At 37.7% G+C, this 17,502-nt stretch overlaps 1 protein-coding gene across 2 annotated transcripts in view; it reads left to right on the top strand.

The window, feature by feature from the left end:
- GPC6 (glypican 6) overlaps positions 1-17,502 on the top strand; it is a 1,066,736-nt gene that overhangs the window by 385,680 nt on the left and 663,554 nt on the right. The gene's annotated exons all lie outside the window — the stretch shown is intronic.

The following is a 17,502-nucleotide window of genomic DNA, read 5'->3' as shown; positions in this document are numbered from 1 at the left end:
TTCCATATGTATGCTTTAAGGGCTTGTTGAGGTAGGAATTTAGAAATTTAACTCCTTGGTGAAGACAAGTAAATCAGGGATTAACATGTTTGTGGTACCACAATTGTGTGGCAGTGGTTAAAGTGTTAAATTGCTTAATATCCCCTCTAACTGTAATAAGACACGACATAAAAATACTTGCAGAAAATTAAGATTTAGTTAATGTAGTTTTACAAAACCATGGTTCTGTGAATCTGGAAGGATATATAAATTCATGCTTTGTCCTTGAGAGTCAATCTGTTTGTTCAATCTGTTCACATTTTATAGTCTTTGCATACAATTTACATCTTACGATTCACCTCTAGGAAACTTCTGCTCCTCTTTAGCACTGTCTCTAGATCTGGGCTTGCAGTGAGAGATGCTAAGGAAGAAGGTGAATTTGACTATCATTGCAAAACTCTTTGAACTCATTAAAAACAGTCTTCTAGGAGATCACCTTCATTTACTTTGGGACTTTTAGAGGGAACTTGACAGGTGCTACTTCTATTTATTCTTCTTCTTTAAAATGAAGCACTGGCAGCAGGCTGTTATGTTCTATGACAGCTCATGACCCACCTGAGATGAGTAAAAATGGAAAGCACCCTTTCTCCTATGGGAGCAAGTGTTAGGTTTCAGTGGTGGAAACACAGAGCATAGTGTCTGCAATGAAAGGACTATGATTTGATCTTCATTCTCCATATACTAGCTTAAAAATAATACTGAATTTCTCTGACTTAGTAAACTCGTGGCTGAACAAAAATACCCACATGAGAGAATAGTAGTCAAAGATGATATGAGATAAAGCACAGGACAAATGTTTTGTGATGGTAATGTGCTGTATTAACTAACTTTTCCTTTCATCAGCTCCATTTGAAACAGAGGAAAATGGGACACACTAGAGTTATATAACTTATCCAAAGAAAGTAGCTTAGTAGGGACTGGGACCTTGGTCTTGCTACAAGGCTCCATGGGAGGCTGGGTGAAAGAAAGTCTTTTTTTTTTTTTCTCAATTACTGAATGAGAAATGAGTGCAGGTTTAATGCTGTCTTTGGGAAGAATTGTGTTGAACTGTGGTTTGGAGTGAGCAGATTTTGTGAATGGCATAAGAATATTCTGTTCAAGGATTTATGGGGGGTTGACAATCATTACTATGGATTGATCCCCTTATAGATGTACACATTGGCCATGGAGGAGTATGCCTTGTAATGAGTTGCTTTAGAATAGGCTTGTATGGAGGAGAGTGAGGGACCCTGTATTTTTCAGATAACCCCAGAGGCTTTTCATGTCTGACTAGACATTTTTCACTGACAATGAGACACATGGATAGTGGCCATAGTTAGTTGCTAATTTTGAACTTTGTTTTACCTACCAAAACTATTTGGGATACTGCCAGTCCTCAAAGGTATTCAGAAAGCCATCCTTGTATCTTCTCCTTACTGGCCTGAAGCACGTATGTGAGGCAGAAGTCATCCATCCAATTGTGAGTCTGCTCTTAGGCCCCAGGCTTGTGCTCAGTTCTTTGGAATTCAATGTATGTTCCTTTTCCTTAATCCCTTCTCAGATTTTTGGTCATTCATAAACACTTAAGTATTCAGAATGACCCAGGCTAATGAATTATCACCAAAAGCCAGTGGTTATAATGGGGAGTAGGGAGGGGTGGAGGAAAGAAAGACAAATATTAAAATACTTCTACATCTAAATAACTTTAACTTGAAAAGTCATTTTGAGTATATTTACTGCCAAGTATATGTCTCCCAGCAGCAATTCTTGATTTGCTTGAGTCTGGTCGTATCTTAAATTTGACATCTGTATAGGAATATCTCCTTAAGAGACACCAAGATAATAAAAAAATAGAATCAAAAAGAAATTAAAAATAAACAAATACACACACATGAAAAAACCCTGAGGCACATGCCCTGATGAATCATATGCAGTTAATCAGAATTTCGGTGGAATCAGGTGAAGGTATCATGATTTTTAATGTTAAATAGGTGATTCTAATGTACATCCAGGGCTGAGACCACTGTAATAGAACAATATTAGTTAGGAACTATTCATTCATGTAAGCATTAACAAAAGTTTACTTAGAAAATACTCTATGCCAGGGACTGGTTACAAAAAATACTGTATCTTTAAGGAGCTCAGAGATGGACAGTATTGGCAGGACAGAATAGACAGTAAGTCCATGTATAGGTTTCCAAGACTTGCTGTGATGTTTTTCCTGGTGAGCTTTATAAAGCCATACAAATTATAATAGGGAGTTCTTTGACTCACTCTGATGAGATGACTGATCTCATCACTCCTTTGCAGTAGCATCTTTGCTTTGAACTGGAATCCCATGTAGTTCCCAGCATTGCACTTTGGGCAAAAGAAGAATTTACAAACTATTTGCCAAGGAAATGTCCATATGCAAAGTGATTTTCTTCACACCAAATTAAAAAGAAAATATTTTTAGTACCTGATGGTTACTGAGATACATTAATAAAGAACCTATTAAGCACATGTACTTAATTTTTGTTGAGTCTTTCCACGTAACTCTTCTTTGTCTGACTTGATAATCTGCTCCTAAGACCGATCTGCCTCTAAATAATATTAGACTTCAAAGTTAACCTAAATCATTCCTGTATTTGAGAATTCAAATGCAATGACAGACGTTTCTTTGGTCAATGTAAAATTGTCTTGTACCTTCTTTTTCTCAAGTGGTGAACACAGAAGCACTGGCTTCATGGTCATGGAACATGGTCTGGTATCTGCTCTGCTGTAAGTTGTGTGGAAATGGACAAGTCACTTCATCTTATAATTAAGTAGAATTATCCACTAGTGGCAAGGACTGTGCTAGATGTATAGATAAAAATACTTCAGGTGAGGTGTTTTGCATCTGTACAAGAAGTAGTTCAAGCCAAGAGGCTGTAAATCAACCCCTTACCAATGCTGACATTTTATTATCCTAAGACTCTAGAGCTAGAGAAAGCAAGGGAAAACCGAGGTCCTAATGGCCAATGTTGCGGTGTCCTCTTTGCTACTTTCTGGATCTGTCTTGAGTAACTACTGTTTTCTCTAAGCATTGGTTGTTCTTTCATATAATATTGGATTAATAGTAGACAGTATTACTTAGTATTCATTTTGAGGATTTCTTGAAATGTTTGCAAATCATATAGGAAATAAGTCATTTGAATAAACACTCAAAGTGTCAAGTATTTTGGGAAATGTCAATGTATTTTAACTTACTCTCAATAAAAAAACCTACTTTGAAATAATATAATTTCAGGGAGCATTTCTCAAACTCTAGAGTATTTAAGAATCACCTTATACGTTTATTCAGGTATATGGCCTATATTTTTATTTTCAAGAAGGTTGTGGTTTTAAAAAGCCAAAATACCCAGCAGTAAGGCTATAAAAAGCACGTAGGAATCAGCAGCCTTTTTTATTTTTATATTTTTTAATTTAATTTTTTTTAATTTAAGATTTTTTTTTTAATCTAAGGAAATATGTAGGTGTTTGTTGTCATGTAGACTCTCAGGTGTCAGAATATCTCCCTTCTCGTGAGAAACTGATTTGGCAAATATAGTAAAGATGGAAAGTTGCCACCATGTGGTAGTGGTAAATGAGTAAAACACCCACACTATTTCAGGTCTCGTTACAATGACAGATTATTTCTACCATTGTTGCCATTTTCAGTCACTGCAGACTGTACTCTCCCTCTTCTCAGAAAGGTTTTCTTTTCACTTGGATTGGGTAATACCTGGTATTCTGAATTCAAAGTTTCTGTTAACATCGCCTCAAGTTATTACAGAAATTAAAACAAAAAGGACAATAATATGCACTTTTCACCTGTTATATTGGCAACAATTTAAAAGTTGTTATTCTTAGTGTTGAAAGAATGTGGAGAAACCTTCCTGTGTTATTCTTGTGAAAGCGGTATCACTGTTCTCAGAAGGCCAATCACTATCAAGGTGGAACACACACATGTTTATTCACACACATACTCTTGGACTCAGGAACTCAACTTCAGGAATTTATCAACTCTTAGGAATAATAATTCCTAAAGATAAGTCATCATAATAATCATTATTATTCAACTTTTAGGAATTTTGGTGTACACGTGCCTGAGTTTGCAAACCTTTAAGCACTGGAATGTTTATTGCACCATTTGTAATAGCAAAACCTAGAAACACCTAATTAATCAATGCAGAGAAGTATATAAATTATGGTACATCCATACAATGGCACGCAACCATGAAAAAGAATTGTGTTGAATTGAAACGAGGTTCACATCATATGGAGAGACATGTCCTGGACTTGAACAGTATACCATTAAAAACTTTGTTGAGGCATTTAAAGCTATTCCCCAGGCACTGGCAGAAAATTCTGGAGTTAAGTCCAATGAAGTAATCTCTAAACTTTATGCAGTACATCAAGAAGGAAATAAAAATGTTGGATTAGATATTGAAGCTGAAGTTCCAGCTGTAAAGGCCATGTTGGAAGCTGGTATTCTAGACACTTACTTGGGAAAATACTAGGCTATCAAACTGATTATGAATGCTGCCGTAATTATACTTAGAGTGGGTCAGATCATCCTGGCAAAGCCAGCTGGTGGGCCCAAATTGCCAAGTGTGAAGACTGGGATGATGACCAAAATGATTGACTGGCTTAGTTTTTACTGTAGGTGAAGACTACATTTGTGGTAGTAGTCTAGGAATTGCCTGATGTTTTCATCTTTTTCTTAAGAAGTGTTTTATGTTTATATCCTCAGCTGGATGATACAATAAATGTGTTGTTGCTTAAAAATAAATGAAACGAGATTCAAGATATATTGATAAATATGAAAATCAGTTTGCAATGAGTATTTGTCATATAATCCCATTTATGTTTTTAAGTCCGTTTGGGTGTTTATATATATATATATATATATATAAACACAGATATACATATATATAATCATAGAAAAATACACAGAGATATACTTGTGTATATAAACATTTCTGGAAGAATTTGAAGAAAGTGTGTGTGTGTGTGTACAAATGTGTTTGTTTAGTAAAGGATTTTCTGCATTTCTTCATATTTGTTTTGTAGTTTTTCTGATACTAATGAAAGAGACAAAGAAGATAGAGCATAGCATGTTAATAAAGAAATACTGGCTTGAGGTAAAGAATGGCATTTCTTATAAGCTATGATGAGAAAAAAGTAAGTTCTAGAAGAACTAGAAGAAAAGGAAATAGGTGGGAAAAGGTAGTTATTTCCATCTTGGATTGTTGGAGAATGCATACTATGCTTATGATATAATGATTTAAATCTTGTCATGTGTGTAAGCTAATAACTAAGGGGCAAAGATGTTTCTTTCTCTCCTGAATCACTTTGATGATCTGTAACATAAGTCAAGATCTGCTGCACAATGTGGCTAAAGATCATTCACTTATTCATTCAGTCAATATTGAAAACTTACTACATGCTCAGTACTATGTCCTTAAGTCAGGCAGTGCCTAATAATTAGGCAGCAGGCTTACTCTCTAAGTGTAGAGATTAATTAATTTAAAAAAAAGAGAGAGAGAAAGAGCAGAGCACTAAGTTCAGCATATAATATATGTTGAATAAGTTGTAGCTATTATTGTTTTTGGCTTTTGCACATGGCTTTCCTTGTTGATGACCTCTGGATTTGGAGTTGGGGATCAAGTGCTACAGAGAGGGGGGAAGGGCAGAGGGTGAAGGGGAGAGAGAGAGAGAATCCTGAGCAGGTTTCATGCCAAGCACGGAGTACCTACACTGGGCTTGATCCCATGACCCTGAGATCATGACCTGAGCCGAAATCAAGAGTTGGATGCTCAACCAACTGAGCCACCCAGTCGCCCCAAGAACATATTTTCTTGATTGTACTTTTTGAAAGACTCTCAAGTGCTTTATGTAAATGGATCCTCCATGATGTTATAAGTTGCAAGTCTTTTCATGAACCTAGAGATTCTTGCCACCAAGTTTTCCCAAGTATTTTTTATACCTAACAGTTTTGATTTTCTGAGCCTTTAAATCTAGTTTTCAATTTATACCACGTCCTTTTAGCATTTAATGCAGAGTCGGTATTTAAGCGAGATTTTTATGGCTGTAGTTGCTAATATTTTTTTAGATCAAATGAATTCTAAGTGGAAAAACTGGGCATTGGAATCCCTTAGTGCTAGATTTGAAATCTATTTGGGAAAGTTAAAATCCTCTGTGAGCATTCATTTTATCAATGGAGATAAAAATGCCTACTTTATACCGTGTTGTCATGGGGCAATGTCCTTCTATGTTGTAATGTATTTAAAGCATCTAGGAAAATGCCTCACAGAGGAAATATTTAAAACTGATAGGCACTGTAATGATAGTAATGATGATTTCTGAAGTAAATATATTTTGATTCATGAAAAAAACACAATGCCTTCTATTTTATAATGTGTTATTTTCATTCACAACCAAGTAAGAAATTAGATAATTCTCTCCACTGAAATCAGCATGTCAAAGTTAAATCAGCATTATGTTAAAGTGATATACACTATCAACACTGACACATTGTAAATCATTTTTAGGGGAACTCTGACCCAACAGAAAGCGCCAGCACATTGTGGGTTTATCCTATCTGCCGACCTTGAACTCTGTAAATTTAACTGGAAATCTGACTTAAATTATTCATATTCATTTCTTTTAATAACCTATAATAACATAACTTCCTTTCAAGACATTAGAAATGTAGAATGATGTAGTCACGATATTTAAAGTAACTTTTTTTGGAGTAGTGCTACATGTAAAAAAAACAAACATGGAAACAGTTTATAGGCACTCAATTTTCCATTCTTGGCTTCTATTTTATGTATACACCAAGCGTAAAAACCGACCAAAAGACATTTTTGGTCAAAATATCATGCCTATTTTAGTATATACCGAAGAACAGCTTAAATAAAAGCTACTTTTGTAACTATAGCTAAACATTTCTTATCTCCTTGAGGATTATTGAAATATATACTGGGTATAAATACAAAGAAAAGGTAGAATTTTTTTTTCCAAAAATCATGTTATGTAAAATTATTGCTAAAATACCTCAAATTCTTAATGATGAAGCCCAGAGTATTCCAAATAGCCTAAATCAAAGAGAGAAAAAAAAATATCCGTTATCTAGGAAAATATTATGCAGAGTATAATCATATATTATAATATATATGGGGACCATGACCTGAGCTGAAGGCAGACGCCCAAAGACTGAGCCACCTAGGCACCCTAGCTTTTTAATAATTCTAAGTGTGGGGGCGCCTGGGTGGCTCAGTCGTTGGGCATCTGCCTTCGGCTCAGGTCGTGATCCCAGGGTCCTGGGATCGAGCCCCGCATCCGGGCTCCCTGCTCAGCAGGAAGCCTGCTTCTCCCTCTCCCGCTCTCCCGCCTTGTGTTCCCTCTCTCGCTGTGTCTCTCTCTGTCAAATAAATAAATAAAATCTTTAAAAAAATAATAATAATTCTAAGTGTGAACATGGAGGAGGGCAGGGTGCACAGGAAGGATAAGGTAGAGGGTGGCAAGAGCCCAGTGTCCAGTACAGAACTTTGCTGAGGGAGTAGTGAAGCTGGGACCTGTGGAATGGGCTGGAGTTGGAAGGGCATTCCCTGAGATCCGAGAAAGGGAATACAATCAACGGGTCCTCAAGACTTGAGGTTAACATATGTTCAGGAAAAAGAGCTGTGGCATCACTCATCCCAGCCTACTCACATTAACGCAGGATTAAGGACTGACCTAAAGCAAAAAAAAAAAAAAAAAAAAGTATGTATTGATTAGTTTATTTAGGGTCTGTTTCAGATGTTAATTCACAATTAGCAAGAGATGTCTACCTACTCAAAAGTATTTAGCAACGTATTTGCCTGCTAGGCTGTTTTTACTTTCCGAGAGGAAAGGCTGTGGTTACCTGATTTGTTGCTCTCAGCTTCAGTAGTTTGAGCACTCTGTTATAGTTCACACAATGAGACTAAATTGGAAATGTAACCAACAGGTGATCCATTAAGAACTTGAGTGCAGTTAAGTCTTCCTTGGGGATGTATACTTTTACAGCCAATAAACCTGGCCTACCAGCTCCTAGTCACTTTGCTTGCCAATAACAAAGCCTTGTAATGTAACAGAGTGACACCCGGAAGAGCCACTCCTCTTAGATTTCCACCCTGAATATTGACTCCGGAAAGCCTCTCAAAAAGTCATGGTATTCGGTATTCCCCTGGATGCCCTTATGGGACTTGGGAAGAAGGTGATCGGGGATATGATACGCCTGCCATGTTTTGGTGGGTTTAAGGCAGGTTCTTGCATATAACATTAATTTTAAAAATACTTTGATCATGATCTGAAATGAAAGAGAGTCACTAAATGCTTTAAAATTTGTTCTCAAAAGCATTAATTGTCTGACATGATGGTATGTATACTGCTGGAAGATATAGCTGTGACTTAGGCCCTAACCAATTGATTGCAGGGTCATAAAAATTATGTCTAGGAGTGAGGATGACATTTGCCCGCAAGATACACTGTTGCAGAATAGGTTCAGACAGCTAACATGAAAGAACAGTGATAGTAATCCGTATGAGAGGTAATTCAACATTAATATTTTAAGTACAGGGTAATTTTTAGGGAAGCATCCCCAAATGTAATAAATGCTTGAAAGCGCTGTATCTCAGTAATGGTTTTGTAATCTCTGCTTTATTAGTCGAATAGCTCAATGTAAGGGATGCCTTTAAAAGGACTAAATGCACTCAAAAGATCAAAATTTTATTCATTTGTGGCAGTAGTTTCTAATGATTATGAAACCAATTTTTAAATGATTTAATTTTTAGTATCATGGGATGCTGACCATGGAAGGGTCTTAGAAGCCATCCCTCTGGCTCCCTCAGTTTAAAAAACAAAACCTTTGGCCTCCCTTCCCTACCTATGGTCTCGCCCCATTCCCATTCATTTTCACACTGTTGCAAAGCAAGGGATCCTTTAAAGGCCTCCACCTAAAGTCTTTCAACGTGTCTCATTACCTGCAGCAGCATTTGTCCAAGTGTTATAGGATTTTTGTCCCCTTAGTGCTCTGGTCCTTGGTCGCGCCGCTTCGAAGAATGAAGAGGTAGAGACCAGATGAAGAGTGGTGTTTATTGAGCAAGAGTATAAAGCTCCCGGAGAGGGAGGGGGCCTGAGTGGGTTGCCCCCAGAGTTTCTAAGTTTAGGGGTTTTTATGAGCTCTTTTGCAGAACGTTCTTAAGCAATCAGGGTGTGTTGAGTCGTGCCAATCAGGGCTTTGGTCCAGTATCTGTCTACCTATTAGGTTCATGTTCATGTGCTGATGATCCTTTTTCTGCTGACATCTGGGGGCTTAGGTCTTAATTGCCCCTTGTGTGTGATATTGACAAATGCTTTTGTGGTGAATTGTCTTATTTTAGGATGTTTTACAGAAGTCATTTCTGCAAAGGCTGCAAAACAGAATGTCAGTACTGTTTTATTTTAGCTGTCCTGACTCCATTTTTCTTGTTGGGGACCCTGGCCCTGACTACCTAACTGTCCAACTCACTCCTAACACAAGTGTGTACCGTGAACAGCTAGCTCAGCCTGTTGTAATGCACAGCATGTGAAACACAATCCTATGTGTTTGCCAAGCTGGGTTAAGCGTCATCAAGTGGCCATCTTTTTTTTTATTTGTTTTTTTTTTTTTTTTTTGCATTAGAAACAGAATGAATTTATCTATTTTATCATGACAAATACTGTTTGGTTTTTTTTTGATGTACTGTTCCATGATTCATTGTTTGTGTATAACACCCAGTGCTCCATGCAGAACGTGCCCTCTTTAATACCCATCACCAGGCTAACCCATCCCCCACCCCTCTCCCCTCTAGAACCCTCAGTTTGTTTTTCTGAGTCCATTGTCTCTCGTGGTTCATCTCCCCCTCCGATTCCCCCCCCCCTTAATTCTTCCCCTCCTGCTATCTGTTTTGCAAGACTTCTCAACACCTTTAAAAGACAATGTTGACCAAACTTGTTTAGGCATAGAAGCTTTTTTTTCCTCAAAGCATCTCAGGAAACTTGTGAGCCAGGAAAACTTTACCTTCTGACAAACACTGGCCTGAAGAATATGCATAAAATACCATTCCTTCAAAATTTGACTCCTGCCTGGGGTACCTGGGTGGCTCAGTGAGTCGAGCATCTGCCTTTAGCTCAGGTCATGATCTCAGGGTCCCGGGATCCAGCCTAGAGTAGGCTCCCTGCTCAGCGGGGAGTCTGCTTCTCCCTCTTCCTCTGCCCCCCCCAACTCGTGCTCTCTCTCTTTCAAGTAAATAAACAAAATCTTTAAAAAAATAACTCCTGCCTTTTTGTTCAACTTCATATGTCAGAATTCCACTTTTAGACCCTAGGTTATAGTTGTAAGCAACTAAACTTACTTTTCTGTAAAGTTGTTTTGCTGTGTCCCCTCTCTGGGGTGCTTCTCCTGCTTTGCCAACTTATCTCCTATGTGGCCTTCCCAGATTTAGCTCAAGGATCACCAGGAGGAAGGCTTTGTTCGTTTCCTCTCCTGTGTTATCTGACACACATGATGGCCCATAGCATCCTACGCTCAGCTCTCATCGTAACTGTTACCAACTAGGCTGACATCCTATTAGCTTGCAGGTCTTCCCTACAAAATCCCCCGATCCTTTGAGTCAGACTACATTTCATCATTTCTTACAGCACACTTCCTGGTATGTTGGTGGTGCTAAAGAAAGAACCGTGGACATATCGGAAAGAGGAAAGTTTGAGCACACTTTGCGGTTGTATGGCTGCATGGCATGCTTCTTTGGCCAACATGGCGTCCGCACTGACCTATGGACATTCAATCTGCAACTTACCTTATAGAGATCCAGTAAAATGGCAGTATGGTTAATTCAGTTAGTTTAATTAACCCTATGATTAATTGAGCAATGCCCTTAAGGCACTAATAAAAATGTCTCTTGAAGAGAAGGGCAAGGGACAAACAATATAAAAGATGAAATATTAGAGATGATTTTTGCTTTTAGCTAATAGATGTGGGTGCTCAGTGTTTTTATTTTAAAGCAGCTGATGGTGAGCCAGCACTTTTTAGCAGCCATATATGAGCTTAAGGGAAACTTCAAATATATCCCAGCTAATATTTGGATATAACTATTCAGTCTGTAGTGTCTGGGGCTGCTTTTTCATGAGTCCAAGAAACATGGGAAATGATTTTAGCATGGATATTAGTTATCTGGCCTCTGCTGGTAAAGCTGCTATTCAGTTAAGTAAGCATGTCAGATCACTGAGAGACAAATTAAGGTATGTTTTTTTGATGATATGGGGAAAAAGAAAGTAAAATAAGGAGAGTGAAAATTGGATTTTTCCTCTAAAAATTGTGTAGTGTTCCCTGCGTTATCTACCTCTTTTATATGGCACATTAAAATTAGAAATAAAAATTGAATTGGACCGCTCTCAAATAGAACATTCTTAGTGTTGATATATAGAAAATCAGAGAGATAGAAAATCGAATATATATATTTGTATAAATATAATATTTTATTTTTATACACATATGTATGACTATATACAGTTTCTCAATAGATGGTGGCAAAATGATATATCAGCTCCTAATGTTAATTAATGTATTCTAATAGAAATGAATCATATAGGCTCATGACTAATGCTCTGCTTCTGCTAAAATGTTGACCCCAAGATATTTTCAGTGAGGTAAATTCATTAGATATCTCCTCAACTTCTTTGCCTTGTCTTCCCAGATGTTCCTAGAAAGAAGTATTGGGGAAAATGGAAAAATCTTTCAGTAGTTACTTATTAATTTTTCTTAAAATTACATATTCTTGGGAAATATGAAAATATTTTTGAAAATTGAATATAGCAAAGGTTTACCGACAACAAATGTCAAGTTGTGTTGCATGGACTAGAGAGCTAGCAGTGAGTGTGAGGAGTACAGATGCAGTGAGCTGGGGAATCCCCAACCAACAGGGAGAAAGTTCCAGGGTTAGTGGGTCATTACACCAGGGCTGAGGGGTCAGACTCCAGTTCTTTAAGGAAAAATGCAAGGAGAGTGGAAGAGTCTGAATTCTAGTTCATTTCTTCCCTGAGTTGTGGACAGTCGTTTTATTTCATGAAACCACATTGTGCCTGATCTTTTAATTTTTCAGCTTGAGATAATAGAGAATGAGGGATATACGTAAGATTTTAAAAGGAGGACGGGTTGGGTGCCTGGGTGGCTCAGTTGGTTAAGCGACTGCCTTCGGCTCAGGTCATGATCCTGGAGTCCCAGGATCAAGTCCCACATCGGGCTCCCTGCTCAGCAGGGAGTCTGCTTCTCCCTCCGACCCTCCTCCCTCTCATGCTCTCTGTCTCTCAATCTCACTCTCGCAAAAAAAAAAAAAAAAAAAAAAAATCTTAAAAAAAAAAAACCAAGGACAGGTTGATATTTCTTCTGTACTATTTAACATTGCCTTGTCCCCAGACCAGGGAGTGGCTTACTGACCTCTCAAAGTTTCTTCCCTATCACATATCTCCCATTTATACTATTCTAGCCTAAGATAAAGCAAATTTTCACTGAGTATATATGTATATTTTTTATTTTAAAATTCAAACATGGTCATAAAAGAGGAAGTCTTCCCCATATTCTCTATAAACTGAATATAAAAAGAATTAATGAAACATGTCAGAGTTTCTTTTGGCTTTTTCTAAATGATACACAGTTGACTTTTCACTTTTTAATTTTTATGAGAATTTTGTTCCTCCCACAACAGGGGAGCAGTTTGATTACAGCTTGGACTTGGCAGACAGTATTGGAGTATGCCAAATCCCAAAAATGTTACATGGAAGCATGTATGATCTGCTTGCTTTTTAATTTTTGTTCTGCCGATGCAGATAGAGTATTTAAGGTCAGAGGATGGGGTTTGTCGGACAGGTGAATTATAATAGAGTAGGAGGAGTGGGGGTTGGGATCTGGGTTGAGGCAGGAAGCTGGAAGGAGACCCGCATTAGTGATAGCCAGGTGAAGGGTGGGGAATGGAAGGAATGAAACATTGTGGTCGCCTCTAAATCCATCAGGATTTAGGTCATCGGGTTGAATGTGGTAGAAAAAAAGATTTATATGGCCAACACCAATTTGTGGGGCGGGGCGGTAAAGACCATCTTTAAACAATGTCATACCATGACATCTGTAATAGAGCTGTCTCACAGAAGTCCCAAATCAAGAAGTCCTAAGATGCATCTTAGGACTGCATGTTATTGTATTATTTCTAAAATAGGTCAATTCTCATCAACTCAAGATGGACCTAATTTTATGTAGGATCTTTGGATTTAATTTTTGTTAAGTGTATATAAACATCACTGTTTCTGACAAAATGAGCAATCAAGGAAATGCAGTCTCTTTTTATCTGGTGCTTATTAACTACAAACCACGCTGGGTTAAAATATGAAGTGGTTTATGGGACAGTAAATTGAAACCATCCTGGCTAAAATACATTTGAAAGACACAACATGGGCATGTATCACTTTATTTCCATTTCCAACTGTCAGCAGAAATTGGAGGCAACACTCTTCTTTTCTGTTTGATTATTCTATTATCGACAGAATGAGAGTGTTGGAGACATACATGCTGATTTAGTGTTGCGCTGATGAACCCATTCATGTTGCATGATGTGTCATTTTTCACTGCTGCCTTATCAAGGTGTTTCAGCTGTGCCCAAACCAGCCCTCGTAATTGCTTTAGTTGCTTGTGGCAAAGTTATGTCAATGTCAGTCACTAAATGACTTTTGACTGCTTCATGTCAGATGTTCCCTCCAAAGAAAGACAGGGTAGGGGAGTTTTTATACCCGGGTATGGATGTTAATCCAACGTCTAAATAGGCAAGTTCATTTATTTTCCTAATCAGAACTTAAATGCAAATGCTGACATTTTATGTTTTAAAATGAAGGGAATACAATTAAGTTTATGATTCACTTCAAGTATAATCTTGTATTGATAGCTTTCTTTCCTTGGTCTTAAGCATAAATTCAAGTCAAGTACAGCTGTGAATACGTGCAGTGTAATAATGGTTATCACATAAGGTGTACAATATCTGCATAAAACATCCTTCTAGTTAATGCACCTCAAGTGCCTTCTCCAAACTCTTTAAAGTCTCCTAAAATTTAGGGTTTTTTTTATAGTTATGATTTTAGGATTCAAGGGAGATATACAATTAAGATCGACAAAGAGTTTGATTATGAGCACTAAGCATCTACAACTTCAGTAGTTGGCTTACAAGTTCATGTTGACTAAGATTCAGAGGCCTTTACATATGTATATATACCCCCCACGCATCACACATATGGACTGTGCCCTGTTCTATACACCAGTCTTCACAATATGGTGTCATCTTTCTATATTGCTATATTTTAATTTTTGTAAGGTAGACTATTGTGTGTCATAATTTAGCCGATTCCTGTTATTGGGCATTTATTTTGTTTCCAGTCTGTGCTATTAAGAAGGGTGTTGTGATCATCCTTGTACATACATCTCAGCTCACGTGTGGAACAATTTATCTCAAAATTTATTTCTAGAAATAGATTTATTGGATCAAAAGGTACATCCATTTAAAAATGTTTAAATATCTTTGTAAATATACCCCCCAGGATATTTCTGCCGATTTATACTCTCACTTAGTTGATTCTCCAGTAGAACCAAAACTGGAGATTAGACTGCTTTCAAAATCTTACTAATACAATAAGTGGATAAACTGCATCTAATAACTGTTTTTCTTTGGATACAAATGAGATTGAATGTTTTTTCTAAATATTGTGTCTATTTCTAGTACTGTTCGATCTGAAAGGATATCAATGCAGGACAAAACAACGAAGATTTGAACTGGGCTTTAAAGCATGGTGCCAGGATTTGAGGTAGGGGTAGAAAATTCAAATGCCTACATAGGCTGTCAGAAGATCATTGAGAACTTGGGAGCACATGTGAGATATAATTGGGGTAGCGTCATAGCCCACTGTTGTCAGATCTGTCCAATTTTAAAGAGAACCTTGAAATCTTGAACCTTGGGATCTTTGTACTAAACATCCTCTTAGGAAATATGCTGTTCATGTTTTGTCAAAATCCATCTCTTGGCTAGATTTGGCTCACAGGCCACCTCTGTTCAACCCTTGATTTGGAAAGGCCTATCTGGCATTTCAGATCAAGAGGACAAAATAAACCAAAGCTGAGAACCCTAGGAGAAGTTGGATTATAGAATGGGACACCTGGAAATCTAGACTGGAGAATAGGAGAAGATGGGAGGAGTTGTAGGGAAATCAGGATAGAGGAGTTGGTTTGTGGAGGGCTTTAGGGTGTAAACAGAGAAGTTTCTGTGGAAACTAGTTTAAAATAAAGATAAGATTGTTCCTTCAAGTGTGTTTTGTTTGGTTTTGTTTGTAGAGGAATAACATCAATATTAAGGTGTTAGATAGAAGGAAGAGAAATCCAGAAAAGTTGCTCGCATATTCTAAGCAAGGAGTGATGAAGTACTAGGAGGAGGTGATGGTCTTAGTACTTTGGGAATGGGGCATGAAACAAAGCCTTAAAGGAGAGTCAATAATATGTGCCAAGTCACTGCATAAAACATGTCCTTCACTCTTGCCTCTTGTGTTTCTACACTTGTACAATTCAAAGTTTATAATTTTTTATCTTAAAAGCCTAGGTATCCCTGTAGGGGCAAATCTGTCTGGGTGATGACAGACATTGATAAATGCATAGTATATTCTCAGCCATTTATATAATTGTACTGTGGGGGTAAAACAGTTATTCAGGTTATATATGAATGTTAATGACTAAAGGAGATCATAATTTGTACTACTAAGCCTTTATAAAGTTACTAATGATACATAACAATTATCCAAGGGTTCTCCAAATAACTGAAGATGTTGGTAATCTGGGAACTGTAGAACATTGGTTAAGCATGAAATAATCAGGTGAGACTTACCTATGCTTCAACTGTATAAACAAGTCATTAGCAGTAGCTAAAGAGGGCTAGGGGAGCCACATAAATTACTTTTAGTCTCTCAAATAAAGCATCTGTGAATAATTGCAGAACACAGGGCCGGTCATAAGAACAAAAGAGATAAAGGGATAATACTATCTGAGTTTTAAAACTTTTAGAGCCTAGGATAACTTATTTCTTAGGGTGAGATAATATGTTTAAAATATATCAATTTGTTGAAAGGTCTCTGAATTGTATGAGTCTCATAGAAGAAAATGGATAATTCTGATACAGCCAAGTGCATTAGTTGTAGTTTTTCAATTCAAATTAAATTTTAGATTTTTATTAGATAACTTATCTACATGGATCAAAAGTTAAAAATAAATATCAGAGGTATAAAGGGAAAAGTCTTTCCCACCTCTGACCCAAAATTGCCCTGGACCCACATTGCCTCCTACCGCTGTCTCCAAAAAGGTGGCCACACTGTTCATGTGTCCTTTCAAGTTTCTTTATGCATAGACAGACTAATATAAAAAGATATGTGCTTGCTTTCTGCCTTTTTTTCTGGTTTTACAAAAAAAAAAATAGCATAATATGCATACTCTTTCACTACCTGGTGGTTTTGTTTGCTCATTGGTTTTAACATGGCCATGCAATAATACGTAGAAAGTTTCGTATTCCTGTTTACATATGTGTCCTGTAAGTGTATCGTACGACTGCTGATGCAGACTTGGTTGTTTCCAGCATTTTGCTGTTATAAACAGTGATGCCTGTGTGTGACCATAGCGGCAGGATAAATTCCAAATGCATTTTGAGTAGCTATAACACCTGCCGTGTGTGTGAAGTAATCTTAATGTGTCTGACTTGGTCTAAATCAGGGCAGCATTTCACCATAGGTCTAATGTGTGGGGCTCTGATTAGTACTGGTATATTCCATGACACTTAACACCCAGACAATTTGGCAGTATCAGCAGAGACAGCTCCCTGCAATCAGAGCCCAGCAGCCCTTCCCTCGTGTAGACTTCCTGATCATCTGGCCCCTGTCATTGGCCCGATCCTTCCCACTCACCTGCAACCTTTTGAGAAGCTCTGCCAGGATTCTGACATGATAGTTCTCTAGTTACATATATCAGGTGTCCCACACACCGGATTTAGGGTGGAACAGAGCTCTGTGGCACAGCTTCTTATATGTATTTTAGCAACATTTTCAACTGCTGAGCGTATCAGACCCAGAAAGGAATGAATGACCTGGGTCCACCCAGGGTCCATGGGGGTCCAGCTCTTGTCTCCAGATGAAGAGGGCCTTGACTGGCTAACTTCAGTAATGTTGTCTATCCCCTATCTCCTGACCCTTGCTTCATTCCCGCAGGAAGTTGCATTAGAGCTCAGACCTGGCAAAATTCCTCTGTGCATCTCCTGGAGGGCTCTATTCTGATTTCTATGTTTGATTCATAGAAAATGCAGTGTGTTTGTTGGGAAGAAATTGAGAACAGCATTTTGTAGCTGGTGCTTCATGGCATGCAGATGGAGTGGG

The sequence above is a fragment of the Halichoerus grypus genome, chromosome 4 (assembly GCF_964656455.1).
Source record: "Halichoerus grypus chromosome 4, mHalGry1.hap1.1, whole genome shotgun sequence".
NCBI classification, from domain to species: Eukaryota; Metazoa; Chordata; class Mammalia; order Carnivora; family Phocidae; genus Halichoerus; species Halichoerus grypus.
The sequence above is the reverse complement of the archived record's forward strand: the minus strand, read 5'-3'. Positions and strand labels throughout refer to the sequence as shown.